This window comes from Anolis carolinensis, chromosome 5, assembly GCF_035594765.1.
Source record: "Anolis carolinensis isolate JA03-04 chromosome 5, rAnoCar3.1.pri, whole genome shotgun sequence".
Lineage (NCBI taxonomy): Eukaryota > Metazoa > Chordata > Lepidosauria > Squamata > Dactyloidae > Anolis > Anolis carolinensis.
Window position 1 is genome coordinate 105,982,190 of NC_085845.1, and position 16,935 is coordinate 105,999,124.

General features: G+C 37.1%; 1 protein-coding gene across 2 annotated transcripts in view; it reads right to left on the reverse strand.

Moving 5' to 3' along the window:
- rab28 (RAB28, member RAS oncogene family) overlaps positions 1–16,935 on the reverse strand; it is a 125,445-nt gene that overhangs the window by 47,152 nt on the left and 61,358 nt on the right. The window lies entirely within an intron of this gene.

A 16,935-nucleotide genomic window follows, 5' to 3' on the forward strand; every position in this document is an offset into this window, starting at 1 on the left:
GGCCGAGAAAAATAAAAGGAAGATTTGAAAAGCAATTGGAGATGGCTCATACAAACTGTTCAAACTAAAGACTTAGTCACCTTCTGGCACATCATATCATGTACAGCTAACTATGTTAGGCCCTCGATAGAAAGCCATATCCCCCCAGGGTCATGGGAAGCATATTTTCAGGACAAGGATCATACTGGCAGGAATTCCCGATCCACCCCAGACCTGGAAAATCTACCAAAATGGCCTGCAGTCACTCCAACAGAGATCAAGAGCCTTGTCAACCAATTACAGCAAGAGAAGGCCCCAGGAAAAATTATCATTCCTTTGGAAGCCATCAAGAACAATCTAGACTTCTGGATCCCCACCTTAGCATCACTTTTCACCTACATTGACCAATACGGTCAAATTCCCAAGGACTGGGGGATGATAATCATCGTCCCCATATACAAAAGAGGGGGAAAAGAAATGATCCAACAAACTGTAGACCTATCAGCCTCCTTAACATTATTAGAAGGATTGAAAGGTTATGCATTTCATGCATTTTTGCTTTCCTCAATGAAGTTATTGGATTTTGGATGCAGTTATGTTTTTTTACAACTTAGGGCTGGCATTTCTGTCCTTGATGCTACCTTTCAGTCCCTTCATCCATAGGCTCAAATAGGATATATATATGGTAGCGATAAACCATAACACTTTTGCCTACTTATAATACCAATGTTGGATTGATGGTTCTCTTAGGAAATCCACACTGACTTTTAAAACATGTGACCAGTGTGATGCAAGGATTTGAGTGTTGGACTAGGGGCACATCTACACTTATCACTTAGCACCAACAGTGGCCAAATCAGCTCCGTGGTGACTAAACATCACACAAAGCTGATCCAGGTCAACACAGACCAAAACTGTTTAAAGCAGCCTTGAACCACACTAAACAAAACTTGCTGGTTGCTTTGAATTCTCCCCCATGGCCGTCCCGTGTTCCACATGCTTGGGTGCCCTTGGTACACACAATGGCACTCATGGTCTCCTCTTGTCCTCATTGTTGCAGACACCAGTGGGCACGACATGGTCTGTATTAGTCTTTCATCACCTGCCGTGATGCTGGCTGGAGCAATGAAGTGATCAGAGAAAAGAGGACAAAAAGGAGGAGGCAATTCCTCCTCTGTCCTTTCCTATGTCGCTCTGGTACTCCAGGCAATGAGCAACTGGAACAACCCCTATCACATCCCCCACCTACCGTGACAAGGAGACCAGCAGGGGATGGCAAGAGTGGCCTCCATCCTGCCTCCGCAGTGGCCAGGGACTGGCAGTGTAAACCATTCCCAGGACCAAATTGGCCCCAGGTCAGCATAGAAGCATATATGACTCTGGAGAATTGGGATCACTATAGGAATTATACCAATTGTAAATTTCCTCCCAATCTTAATATTAGCTTCAAATGAGGGGTTTTTTTTCCTCCATTTGGGGTAAAATCTCCTTCAAACCTGTTCTGATTCTATGAAATACTGCTCCCCCATGAGCAGCAGCTAATACAATTTACATTTTTATAACATTGTTAACCTTGGGTTCAAAGTACCAAATGTTATGTCTTTAAAAGTAACAAACATGTGAAAGCAATGCTATAAATTCTATCTAAGAATCTGAAGACTTAAAACATGTAAAGAAAACTGCTGTGGCAATATCCAGGACAATGGAGTACTGCTAAAATACTAAGGAAATTTTTTCAAACGCTGAATAGTCTTTATGAGAGATGGGGTTTTTTTTTCTTGACCAAAATGCCAAATTTCTAACAAGCAGTGGCAACTGAATACTATAACTTTTTAAAGTGTATAAAAGAATAAGATGTCATACTGAAAAATAGAAACTAATCACTGAGAACCTTTTTAGAACCCTTGAACTTCATTAATGTAAATGTGCTTCATATCATTTGAAACTGGGTTAGTAAGGCATGTCTCCACCTACTGTCTAAATAACTTACTAGCTTAAGGCAATTGGAGAGAAAATAACTATAGGATAGAAGATGAAAGAAATGAATGAGGGAAGAGTTGAAGCATCTCCTCACCTCTGCTTCTATCCCTCAAACCCGCACCGTCACACTATTTAGCTGACTTGCCATCAAATCTGCAATTCCACTGTTTGTTTTTGGTTTTTTTACTTTCCCATAAATGCTTATTTCTGAAAAGGGATTTTCAGATTTCAGAGAAACTGATTAAGAAATGATAAATTCAATAAAATGAAAAAGTGTGTGTGTGAGAGAGAGAGTGAGTGTGTGTGACAGAGAGAGAGATATTGAATAACTCAATATAATGTGAGCTTCTATAAACTCTTCAAAGAAATAAAATCTTTCAGGTGAATCTTGATTTCACCATACTTATAGTATACCTACTGGAATCAAGACAACTTAGTCTAGATTAAGTCATCAAATGATGGAGTTGGATGCGACCACGAGTGCCATCCAGTCTGAAACCTTCCATACAGGAACACCCAATCAAAGCACTCCTGTGAGATGGCCATCTAGCCTCTGTTTAAAAACTTCCCAAGAAGGGGATCTTACTATCCTCTGAGGCAGCAAATTCCACTGACTTCAGTGAGTCTCCTTCTCTGGAAGCGGAACATAGATATGACCCATTGAAAATAAAATAGGTTGAGTCCTTAAAATATAATCACAAGGCACATTAAGTTCATTAATTCTTTTGTTATGCAGGTGTACATTATATGTTTTAATGAGCTGAATTACATAATTTGCATTTTTAATTTCATGTTTTCCTATTATGAAACTGTGAAATTATTTCTCCTCTGGTAGGTGTGACTACCTTGCATTAGTCTTGAAAAATGCAATGAAGTGGTAGCAAGGGTCCTGATATTTCTATTACACAAATATTTGTTTCTATCTTCCTGAAAAAGAAATGTTTTTCTACAGAAAATAGGAAACCAAAGTCAACAAGCGTTTAACATGGAAAATCTAGTTGGAAATTTAACTTTTAAAAATTCTCCCCTCTCTTTCTCTTTTTATATGTAACATTTTGCTTGTGCTTCTTAAACAGCTGTCCATGTACCTCTGGGCTAGATGTGAAGTTTTATTTTCCCAAACCTAAGCTACAACCATTTTAAGAGGCATTTGATTTAATGTTTCTTAATTAAAAGTAGAGGTTAAAAGGGGAATGGCAATGGGTGATGCAGCTGCACCGATGCCAGAGAAGTACAGAAAAAGGAGTGAGGTAAAAACACATAAAATTGTTCCACAAAAATTAAGTGGGTGCTTTAAACAGCTGCTTTGTTTTAATTAATGGAAAGTTAACCCTGTATAAATATTTCTATTTCAAAAAGCAATGTTCTCTGCAGATTTCTCTAAATCCTAGCCTGTGCCTTGCACTGATTCACCAATATCAGTTTAAGTAATGTGTAAACAGGACACTAAAAATACCCCCCCCCCCCCCCGGATCCAAAAAGCACAGCCTGTCAAGATTTCAACAGGCATTATCTATAAGGAATCAAGCCAATCTTCACACCCATTTGGGACTAGAAACTTGTACATGTTTAATGAAAAGTCAGACGATGAACTTCAGCCAATATCACACTTGAGAGATTTACAGTGACTGCAAGAATGCAGTGCACACACAATCCTGTCTGTGGTCAAGCTGCATTACTATTTCAGTATTGATATAATTTTAGACACATCAAGTACAATTATTCATAGACCGGCACAGCTCAGCATGTCAACTTATTGAAATAAATGCACATAGGCATTCCACTAATACTTCATACCACCCTGGGACTCTAACACTGCAGTGGTACTTGCTCTTTCCGAAACAGCAGAGTAATTTTTACAAGTGTGTAAAGGAGGAAAAGCCTGCTTGCGTAAGGTCAAATAAGGGGTTTATGAACTGCAGAAAAGCACAATTAATACGAGGCAAGAGAAGGGGGAACACATGCTTCACACTTTTGTTATAAAGAGCATGAACATTGTGCAGAAAGTGCCAGAACATATGTGAATAAATTTGGCCCTTAATCTAGAACACTTCCCAGTTTTATATTTAAACTCTATCCACTGCTCTGTAGAAATTGCACCTTGCTTTTTAATATAATTCTTCTGTTTAGATTTTTAATAAATATGTTTATTGCTTTAGTAGTGGTGCCAGCTGTTCAGTTGTGATTTACTGTCAGAGCCTGCTTTAATATAAAGTGGCTTTTGTGGCTTACCCAGGCAGATTACATGTTAAGCTTCAAGATATCACTGTAAAGCAGCTGGAAAAAGTACTGGCAGTGCTCAGAAACCGACATTATTGCCCAAGCGATCGAGCTCCCGAAACATATAGCTACTCCAACACTCTGAAAAATCTTTGGTTTGGCTTTGTTCTCATACTGGAAGTTATAAACACCAAAGGGAGTCCATCGACTTTACCGTTATGCTTTTGAGCAGGAAGACAGCTTAAGGAAATTATTAGTTTTCTAATGAGAAAACTACCTGTCATTTAAAAGACCCGTTTACAAAGAATATTTGAAAACCACATTTAATTCCTTTTTTAAAAATAAAGCCTTAAAATTTCTACACAGCTTGCTATTTCAAATACCCACCAGACCCCAAAGTTGATACTTTTTTATGTCACACCAAATGAGGAAGAGCTACAGAGACCATGTTTGTGGAGTTTGTTTCCAAAAGGTACCAAATCCAAAAAAGAAAAAGAAAACTGAGTTATAGGTGGCAGAATACTGTTGGCTAGAAGTGAAATATTATGGACAGATTAAAACTATTAAAATGTATCAAATCACTTTGGTACAAGGCTTGGACAATTGCCTTTTATAGCAAAAGAATGCATATCCTCAGCACATTTCTTTAGATCCCTGTAAACTTTGTTCAGATGGATTTGGTACCTTTTGGAAACTAGCTCCACAATTGAAAAGGGGTCATCTTTTTCTCAAGGTGGTCAAATGTGAGTTAGGTATTACTACTGTGAAGTGGATATGTGAAGTGGCAAAGGACCATATCCAAGGAGCGCATATCAATGATTGCTCACTTACATGAAAACAAGCAATCAATTACAACAGAGATAATGCATTGTTTTGATGGAGTTTCAATGCTGTTGTTTTATATTCTTGTGCTTTATTTAATTTTGTTTTTATCTGGAATGTCATATTTTACTAGGTTTTATTTTATTGTGTTTTTCTTGTAATTGATTATTTTGCTTTTATGTCTTGTGGACATTTTGTCGCATATGTAAGCCACCCCGATTCCCCTTGGGGAGATGGTGGCGGGATATAAGAATAAAGTTGTTGTTGTTAATGTTGTTGTTCTTGTTGTTGTTGTTGTTGTTGTTGTTGTTGTTGTTGTTATTATTATTATTATTATTATTAAGTGGACCATCTCCAAAGAATTCAGCATTTAGGTAGGAAAAATCAGATACACAAATACAGAATTGACAATATATAGCATCACAATAGTGGACCTAGAAGAGTTTTATCAGACTAAGCTAAGATGAATGAGAAATGCAATGCAGTTTAAAACAAAAATTCAAATGCATTAACAAAAGTATATAGTCCAGATCACAAGAAGAATTGATATCATTCTACAACAAGCACTGAAGTTTAGAAAATATATCAGCCAACAGAAACATATCCAGAAAAGCATAACAATGCCTTAGGTAGGGTGCTTCCAGATAGTGTCAAAACGCAGGTTTAAAGTGTGGCAAAAAATTCCAGGATCTGACATCAAGTCGACACACAGACCTGTCAGCCCCAGGAAATGATCCTCCCGCCATTCTAAGATCTTACTCATATGTGCTCATGTGGAGATCGTAATGTACACACAAGCAGATTTCTTATTATCTCTCTTCACCCAACTGTAAATTCAAGATCTGTTTAATATTATAAAGATCAAAAGAAAGGAATGGTTGCAGAGAGTTCTAATTACTTTCCAATTGTGCTTCCATTGAGCTACCTGTGTGTTCTTGGCTCCATTTTTGACAGCCTGATCAGCTGTTTCGGGCTTTTAAAATGCACACTTGCGCTGGAGCAGTTCACACAGGAGGAAGAGAAGGAAGTAACATATTTTCCATGACTGCAGGGTTATAGTCATGCAAATATGCACATTTTGGGATGGAATCGCATTTTAAATGCACCTTTGAAATATGTACCTTTCAGCTGTTAACCCAATTCCACTGTCATTTAGCCACCCACCCTCTTTTATCCCATTTACTTCTAGGTCTTTAGGCATGTGTAAAAGGGTCCTTAGACACCAGGTTCTATAACTGTGGTTCTCAATCTATGGATCCCCAGGTGTTTTGACCTACAACTCCCAGAAATCCCAGCCAGCTTACCAGCTATTAGGATTTCTGGGAGTTGAAGGCCAAAACATCTGGGGACCCACAGATTGAGAACCACTGTTCTATAAGAAAAGGTTGAAGGAATTGATTATGTTTATGGATTATTAGAATGCTACGGTAGACATCTACAAATATTAGAGGAACTGTCACACAGACGATGGAGAACAACTGTTTTCCAAACCATCAGGTTCATTTTACAAAAAAAGAGATTTTGACTAGACATAAGGAACAACCTCCTGGAACTGCAAATTATTCCATATTAACTTGCTGTGTCAAGACTGACTTGGAAAGTAATGTGCTCTCCTTTGTTACACATGTTTAAGCAATAACTGGATGACGATCTGTCAGGCTAACTTGAATGGAACTGGTGAAAAACTACAACTAGGTGACCTTTGAATTACTTTATAATTCTACAATAAATGCATATAACAGTTAAGAGTATAAAATCAGTTGAGAAAATATAATTGCCAAACTGATCCAGAACAGCTAACATTCCCAAATTCAACACTAAGGAACTTATGAAGTGTCCTAGAATAATATTTTATGGTTTCTTATCTTGAGGCTCATATTTACTCATGACATCAACTTTAGCCTTTTTTTTAAAAGTGCTTTCACAGCTTCCAAGGAGAATAGCTTTTAAGATTACTAAGATCTGAAGTCATACGAGGCAAGCAAAAATCTCTAAAATTATTTAAACAGTTCTACTCTAACACTTACACATAACGGCAATACTGAAATGTGTTACACATTTTCTTTTCTTTTGAACCCTGGAACTCCCAACATCACTTGAAAGTGTTAAGCCATAATCCTTGAAAGTATCCCCAAAGCATACTTTCAGCATAGAGTCAGTCTGTGTCAGCAACCCTCACAGGAAGGGAAGCTCAGCCAAGACAGTACTGATGCTCATATGCTGGCTATTCACATCAGCACTGATACCCTAAATATGTGGCAACCATCCAAGATGGACTTTGGTCTTTAGATAATACTCAAAAATCAAAAACTATAAATTGCAGTTAAATGAATTAAACACATAATGAAAATTAATAGTAACTTAAATCAGTTTGATTTTGTAGTGGACAAGGCACAAACATTGATTTCTTGAGTGATAAAATGTATTTCTAAACTCTATATAAAAATGATTAATACTGGGAATAAACACAGTTCTGTAGAAAAGTGAACAATGTTTATTACAAAAAAGTCATGAGAAATTTCTACATTCTCCGTAATTTAAAAATGCCAAATATTTGTACTAAGAAAGAAATTGTGTCTTTGTAAAATAATAAAATAGCCCATAAGGCCTAAAGCAAGTCATGGTCAACTAACTAAATTCTTAAATTTTAAATATACTTCCCTATGTTCCTATGTTTCTTTTTTAAACACCAATATGCAGGTTTCAAATACAACTAATGTCTATTCATAAAGAGAATTAATGTCTCTACATGCTGGCGCTGGGTTCTGTTGTTAACCATCGGGCAACAAAAATGCAATAGATAAACATAATAAAATATTAAAATAATTTCACTAATGAGGTAGCTAAGACAGAACTACACATTCAACAGGAAACAGAGGGTTCCAAAGGCTATATTTGCCAGTAGCACAGGAATCAGTGACAGCTTGCAGGAGAGAAACTAGAGATAAAAGGGAGTGGTTAACCATTCCCCACTGGATACGGTTCCTTTGCAACCCTTTCCCCAGACACTGTTCCCCCACTTGAATAACAAATATGCCTCAGAACCCTTGATGGGAGAAAGAGCAGCAAGAGGGAGTAGAGAGGATGAAAAGTAAAAACAGAAAACGAAGCCCATGTACTTCCCACCACTTGCTACTTCTTCTCCATTTCCCAGTTTGCATGCAGCTAGCAAAAATGGAAGGCATATGCTGTAGACCACTAACAAGACTGCACATACAAGCTCGCATATCTAAAGGGAATAGTCACATAATTTATTCCCAATCAGTACTCATAATGTGTATTATTTGTTCATTAATCATCCTAACTTCCTCATGAGCCCTGTTTTACAGGTAGAACCAAACCAGCACAGGGAACAATTCATAGCATCATCGTTTCAACAAAGTCTGAGCTAACAGCATTATTAAAGTTACATTCTGCTTAAAAGCTGTGAGCAAAATACTGCAGGATCCCTAGCTATTCGTTTTTATTAAAACTGGAACATAAGAGCTAGCAAGGGCCATTATGTAATCCTTTTATGTAGATTATTTATTGATTGTCAAGGAGAAATTACACTGAGAAGCCTTGTTTCTCCTCTGAAAAGAGTGGACCTATCCCTCCTCCACCCCTCCCTCAGCCCAACACACAGCCACACACTGTAGCAGTATACAAACATTGCATTTGATGAATGTATAGATCAGATGAATGTGCAACCGAAGCAGCAACACTGTACACTAGCTGAAAACTTTTACTAGGGGTGCTAATTTGACTCACTTTTCAATGAAAGAAACAATTGTGAAAATAATTAATGGTGCATGCAGAACAAGATTTATAGAAATTCTTGAACTCTTATTTCCTTCTTTTCATACCCTGTCCAAAAGCACAGTACTAATGTCTCTCTCACAATCAAACATCCGTTATCCTCTATCATCAGCTTCCTTTGGTGCAGATATATTTCCACAGTAGCTAATGGAGACATTTCTACAAATCAATGTGCTGCAGTGATACAGAAATAAAAGCTCATTTCACTGTAATGATGCTTCCAGACTTCCCTCAAGTCAGGTGGTTACTTGCAGTTAATGATCTGTGACATGCCACACAAGTAGTCCTAAAAAGACTTATTATCCACTGCATGTGCAACAATATTTGCTTTATGGATGGCTAAATGAATGAAGACATTCAATGTTACTGTAAAAGTAAAAATCAAAAGAAAACTTACAAGTAACATGTTTTCTTTGAGTAAAAGAGCTGTGAACATTTTCCATTAATACTTAACCTTTTGCTGCAGCAGTGCAACCACATATAATGCCTGAATCCATAAAGTCAAAGCACTGTGCAGGGTTAATGCCTATTACCCATGACCAAGCCAAATGTGTTTTGCAAAAATATAATCTATGTCCAACCCCAACTGTTTGTAATTATAACTCTTACTTATGCCCTATGGCATGTGTAGATGACCAACTCTGTAAAATAACGTGTATAGAACATTTTCTTTTTATCCAATGGATAACGTTGCATCAAATTATTTTAAGCCAAGGATCAGTAATATATCAAATGAGAAAACTTGCAAATGTTCCCTAAATAAAAGGAAATGTCCTGCAGCCAGGTACTACAATATCACTTACTACTAGCTTTCTGAGAACACATCCACATTTTTTTCCATTTTCAATTTTATTTTTTGCTTACAGTTTCATTTTTTTTACTATTCACTACACATGTCCATTATTTATTTATTTATTTACATCACTTTTACCTCACCTTTCTCCCCAAGGGGACTCAAAGCGGCTTACAATAAATAGGAAAATATTCAATGCCTAAAAACAATGTAAAAAGAACAATTCATATAAAACAATCTACAAAACAACAATTCATATAAAACAGATACTATTGCAAAATAAAATCACTCTTCAGGAGACTTACACACTGTCTTTCACAAAAGGGACCCTGTCAATCCTCAAAGGAAACAGGTCTTGGAAGTAGGTGACTCCCTCCTTAGAGGAACGGAAACCATCATTTCCAGACTGGATGGGATGGCTCAAGAAATAATGCTGCCTCCCAGGTGCAAAAATACACCATATCACTCAGAGGCTCACCAGGCTCCTAAAGCTCCATCACCCTCCCCAACTTATGTTGATTCATGTAGGAACTAATGACACCGCTAGGCATACTTTTCAAAAGATCACAAACGATTTTCGAGCTCTAGGAACAAAGCTAAAACTGTGTAATGTACAAGTGATCTTTTCATCCCTCCTCCCCATTGTAGGACACAGCTCTACAAGGGCCAGAAAAATAGTACAGGTCAATAACTGGCTCAGAAGCGTTTTGGCTTCCTCGACCATGGCCTACTCTTCCAGGAGGATGGCCTACTGGCAAGTGATGGGGTGCATCTCACACAAGTAGGAAAACATCTTTTTGCACACAGACTCACAAACCTCATCAGGCGCACTTTAAACTAGATCCACTGGGGGAGGGGAACAACAGCCTGGCGAACACTATATTACCCACGACCACAGGGAACCGCCAAAAGGCTAAACGGAGGGCTGCACAAACACAGCAAGGACCAAGTACAGAGAGCACAATAATCCCAAATAAACAGCTCGAGGGGAGGTCACAGGGGCTTACATGTCTTTACACTAATGCACAGAGCATGGGAAATAAGCAAGACGAACTCCAACTCTTAGCACAGCACCACACATACGATGTCATAGGCATCACTGAAACCTGGTGGGATGACTCCCATCATTGGAATTTAGCCATTGAGGGCTATAGCCTCTTTCACAGAAACAGAACAAAGGGGAGAGGAGGGGGAGTAGCTTTATATGTCAAAAACAGTTATGTTGCAGAAGAAATGCAAGACTGTAATCCGGGAAACCAGCTTGAAAGCATCTGGATAAGTATCAAGGGAACCGGGACTCAAAAAGACCTTGTCGTGGGTGTCTACTACAGACCTCCGAGTCAGGATGAAGGACTTGATGAAGCCTTCTGTCAACAGCTGACCAAACAGGCGCAAATAAGAGATATAGTAGTCATGGACGATTTCAACTATCCCAATATCTGATGGAAAACAAACTCGGCCAAGAGTACAAAGTCCAACAAATTCCTCACTTGCCCTGCAGACAATTTTATGGTCCAGAAAGTAGAAGAGGCAACAAGGGGATCGGCTACTCTTGATCTAATCTTAACAAATGTGGAAGACCTGATCAATACAGTCGAAGTGGTTGGATCCTTAGGGGCAAGTGACCATGTGCTCCTGCAGTTTGTGATACAAAGGAAGGCTGAAACTAAGACAAGTCAAACACGCATTCTGGACTTTAAGAGAGCTGACTTCCATAAATGAAGGAATTACTGAGCAGCATTCAATGGACGCCAATATTAAAAGACAAGCAAGTTAAAGATGGATGGGAGTTTTTAAAAGGTGAAATACTCAAGGCGCAAATGCAAAAAATGTCAACAAAGAAAAAAAATAAGACAAGTGCGAAGAAGCCAGAATGGATGTCCAAAGAACTTCTAATCGAGCTAAGACTCAAAAGTGACATGCACAAGAAGTGGAAAAGGGGAGAAATCACCAAAGAATTCAAACGTATAGCCAACTCCTGTAGGGAAAAGGTTCGCAAGGCTAAAGCGCAAAATGAGCTCAGGCTTGCCAGGGACAATAAAAACAACAAAAAAAGGTTTTTTGCTTACGTTGGTAGAAAAAGGAAGAACAAGGAGGCAATAGGGCCACTGCGAAGAGAAGATGGGGTGATGGTGACAAGGGACAGGGAAAAGGCAGAATTACTTAATGCCTTCTTTGCCTCGGTCTTCTCACAAAAAGAAAGCCATCTTCAACCTCAGCAACATGGAATGGACGAAGGATTGGAGGAAATCCAACCCCAAATAGGGAAACAAGTTGTCCAGGAACACCTGGCCTCTCTAAACGAATTCAAGTCCCCAGGGCCAGATCAGCTACATCCAAGAGTATTGAAGGAACTAGCGGAAGTTATTTCAGAACCACTGGCAATTATCTTCGAGAGTTCTTGGAGAACGGGAGAAGTCCCAGCAGATTGGAGGAGGGCGAATGTGGTCCCTATTTTCAAGAAGGGAAAAAAGAACGACCCAAATATTTACCGTCCGGTCAGCCTCACATCGATACCAGGCAAGATTCTGGAAAAGATCATTAAGGAAGTGGTCTGCGAACACTTAGAAACAAATGCAGTCATTGCTAATAGCCAACACGGATTTACCAAAAACAAGTCATGCCAGACTAATCTGATCTCTTTTTTCGATAGAGTTACGAGTTGGGTCGATACAGGGAATGCCGTGGATGTAGCGTACCTGGATTTCAGTAAGGCCTTCGACAAAGTTCCCCACGACCTTCTGGCAAACAACCTAGTAAAATGTGGGCTAGACAAAACTACGGTTAGGTGGATCTGTAATTGGCTAAGCAAACAAACCCAAAGGGTGCTCACCAATGTGTCGTCTTCATCATGGAAAGAAGTGAGAAGTGGAGTGCCGCAGGGCTCCGTCCTGGGCCCGGTTCTGTTTAATATCTTTATTAACACTTAGACGAAGGGTTAGAAGGCACGATCATCAAGGCTGCAGACGACACCAAACTGGGAGGGACAGCTAACACTCCAGAAGACAGGAGCAGAATTCAAAACGATCTTGACAGACTAGAGAGATGGGCCATCTTCAAAGGCAGCCCCACGTAGCTACCTGTCTCCACTTCTCCCAGAGCAAAGTAAAAGGACTCAGTTTGAGTCTGAACAATGCTTTCAGTAAACATTTCTACTTGCTCACATAAATACTTCCATTCCAAACTATGGTGTATTATTAAGCCAATTTGTTTATTAGAATTATTTCTCTGTTTCTAAACACTGCCCATTTTGCTAAGTACATCCCACTGAAATGAATGGGAATTGTGTAAAAATTCAGTGGCAATAAATAGCAATAATCTGATTTATTATGCCCATTCCCTACGTTGATCTCAATCTTATATTATCAAGGATTTCAGTGTCAATATGTTGCTTTATCAGTATTTACCATTTCTAACCTGGAGCACACCTGGAGGTGTCACTTTTCTAGTTGGCTGTATATTCCAGGGCCTTCTTTTTTTCCTACGTTTGCATTATATTAATTCAGTATTATTAAATATGACTTCAATCTCTCTCTCCTTTTCCCAGCACATAATTTACATATACAATGGACCTATGTCTGGTGCACGAAATGACCAGTCAACACATATACACATATTATCACACCCAGGCTATTATATAGAGCAGTAATTAAAAATGATATTTTAACATGGCTTTCAAATAAGCTGTTGAAAAAGTGCCAAGCTTGTTTTTTTTTGTTTAAATACTTTTTATTACGATTTATTTTATAATACAATAATAGTACAATAGTAATAGAGAAGAGAAAAGAGAGAAGGAAAAAAGAAAAAGAAGCGTTAATATATAGATATACAGTAGAGTCTCACTTATCCAAGCTAAACGGGCCAGCAGAAGCTTGGATAAGCGAGTATCTTGGATAATAAGGAGGGATTAAGGAAAAGCCTATTAAACATCAAATTAGGTTATGATTTTACAACTTAAGCACCAAAACATCATGTTATACAACAAATTTGACAGAAAATGCAGTAATGTTATGTTGTAATTACTGCATTTACGAATTTAGCACCAAAATATCATGATATATTGAAAACATTGACTACAAAAATGGCTTGGATAATCCAGAACTTTGGATAAGCGAGGCTTGGATAAGTGAGACTCTACTGCAGGGGTCCCCAAACTAAGGCCCGGGGGCCAGATGTGGCCCTCCAAGGTCATTTACCTGGCCCCCACCCTCATTTATAATATAATATTTTAATATCAGTTTTAATAATATAATATATTGTATATACATATGATATTGATAATATTATCATTTTATACAATACTACTAATAATACCATATAATAATATTAATTATATGTTATATATTACATATAATATTACAGTATAGTGGTATAGTTCAATATAGTAATATATAATGCTAATATTGCGCTATGCTAATAATATAATATATTGTATGTACATACAGCTGCTCTGAGTTCCCTTCGGGGTGAGAAGGGTGGGATATAAATGTAGTAAATAAATGTAGTAAATGAATAAATAAATAATTTTGGACTTAGGCTCGCCCAAAGTCTGACATGACTTGAAGACACACAACAACAACAATCCTAATTAACCTGACTATCTCATTGGCCAGAAGCAGGCCCACACTTCCTATTGAAATCCTGATAGGTTTATGTTGGTTAAAATTATTTTCATTTTTAAATATTGTATTGGTCTTTCATTGTTATTGTTGTTGTTTTGCACTACAAATAAGATATGTGCACTGTGCATAGGAATTGTTTTTTTTCCAAATGATAATTCGGCCCCTCAACAGTCTGAAGGATTGTGGACTTGCCCTTTGCTTTAAAAGTTTGAGGACCCCTGCTCTACTGTATATATTATGTTACTATGCTAATATACAGTAGCGTCTCACTTATCCAAGCCTCGCTTATCCAAGTTTCTGGATTATCCAAGCCATTTTTGTAGTCAATGTTTTCAATATATCATGATATTTTGGTGCTAAATTCATAAATACAGTAATTACAACATAACATTACTGCATATTGAACTACTTTTTATGTCAAATTTGTACAACATGATGTTTTGGTGCATAGTTTGTAAAATCATAACCTTATTTGATGTTTAATAGGCTTTTCCTTAATCTCTCCTTATTATCCAAGATATTCGCTTATCCAAGCTTCTGCCGGCCCGTTTAGCTTGGATAAGTGAGACTCTACTGTGTGTGTGTGTGTGTATATAAAATACAACTTAATTTATAATAATATATAATAATATAATATATTGTATATACATATAATATTGATAATATGATAATGTATTATGATATAATACTGATAATACAATTAAATAATATTAATTATATATTATGTATTAAATGTAATATTACTAATAATATTACAATGTAATGATATAGTACAATATAGTAATTTAATGCTAGTATTGTACTATGCTAATAATATAATGTATTGTATGTGAATGTAAAATGTAAGCCGCTCTGAGTCCCCTTTGGGGTGAGAAGGGCAGCATATAAATGTAGTAAATAAATAAATAAATAAATATGAAAAAAGGGACATAAATAGAGCAGATTTAAGACTGCAAGTTAAGAGTATCTATTTTACTATGTGTATTACATACACTAAATTGTGTATATACTGGAAAAAACTCATTTAAATTTTTTATTATTGTTATAATTACTTAATTGCAGTAGAGAAAAGAAGAGAAAAAAATGAAAATATAGAATATATATGTATAGCATAGGCGAAGATTAAATGAAGATATAAACATAGATTAAAAATTATCAGGATAGAGAAACGATGTTACAGAGAAAGATAATTGATTGTTTTGACTTCCTGGTATCTTCCAGCGGTCTGTTCCTTTTCTATTTTTCTTTTCTATTCTTGTTCTTTTCTCCCTTTCTTCTTTTGTCCCCTTTGGTTTTTGTTCATAATTTTGTTTTTACGAATAATTGTTTTCATATCAATATTTTTTTATTCTTTATCACGAGATATTCATTTACTTGTTTCCAATTGGTTTCCTTTATTTTCATTCCTTTATTCTTAAAAAAGTGCAAAGCTTGTTGTAGTATCTGTAAGTACTACACACAATGCGTAGAATCTTCTTCCAGTTGTAGCAATAAATTCTCAAATTTTCTTCCCTCTTAATAGAGTTGAGGGTTCATTAAACACCATGTCCACATTTTCAGTAGTGTTTTCATAATAAAATAATAATTACACATTTAAAACAGGAAAATTCCAAAGGATTTGAAAATGGCTTCAACACATTATTTTAATAATCAGAATTTCCTTAGATTGTAAATGACTTACACAAGCATTGAGGAATAATTGTCAACACACACTTTTAACAATGGGTGTTCAGAATACTGATTTTGTCAATTAGCATGTCAATTTATTTTGGAAAATGGCATTCATAACCATTTGGAGATCATAATTTTTTTAGAAAACATGACATTTCAGAAAAGAGCCAAAAACCCTTTAGAATAGAATAGAATCTTCTCTTGTGGTTTACAACCAGGTGTAAATGATGCTAGGCAATGGTTTTTAGTTGTTAGATTGAATAACCTGTTATCTCTGATCTGTTAGGAAAACACAGATTTGCCAGCACATTGCATGACAGTCTCACCCACAAACCGGGTGCACAGCATAGAAACAGCTCTCACCCCCCTTCATCCACCCCTAGTCTAACACCAAGGGGACACTCACTCACCATTCTCTGGTTCCAGAGAGCCAACCCACCTCTACTAGATTTTACAGTCAAATATGCATTCAATCATCCTCACCATAATAAGGCTCTTCTCCATAGCCTTGGTTGCAATGATGGAAATTGATCCAACAATCTAATGATGCCCTCAACACTTCCATAAGACGAGCAAAGAATGCACAATCCAATCTAAGTTGAATTAAAGCAATTTTGTCCTCAAATGGTCTGCAAAACTACAACAGTATTTAGCCATAACCTTGCATTTTGTGAAACAACAGAAGTCAGCATCCCTGCCTGTCTGCTCCATGAGAAGACACTATCCCAAAGCTGTTCTGTCTCTCCAGAAGCATCAGGAGAGTAGAAACATCTTAGTATTAACAATGAGAATCTACAAGTTTAAGTGACATTTTTGCACCAACAGATCAGACAGCTCCACGCATTAGCACTACCAGTAACATTAAAATGTAAACTTTAAACTTCACACCACAACAGTACATTTCCTGTTCAGTGACAGAATTCTAGCATCAATTAATCACCACTCAGACAAAAACACCATCAATATTTTAATTAGTACTGAAACACTCTCTTTTTAGACTCATCCCTCACAATGGCTGTTTAAAAACCTGACTTATTGGTCTCTGCTTAG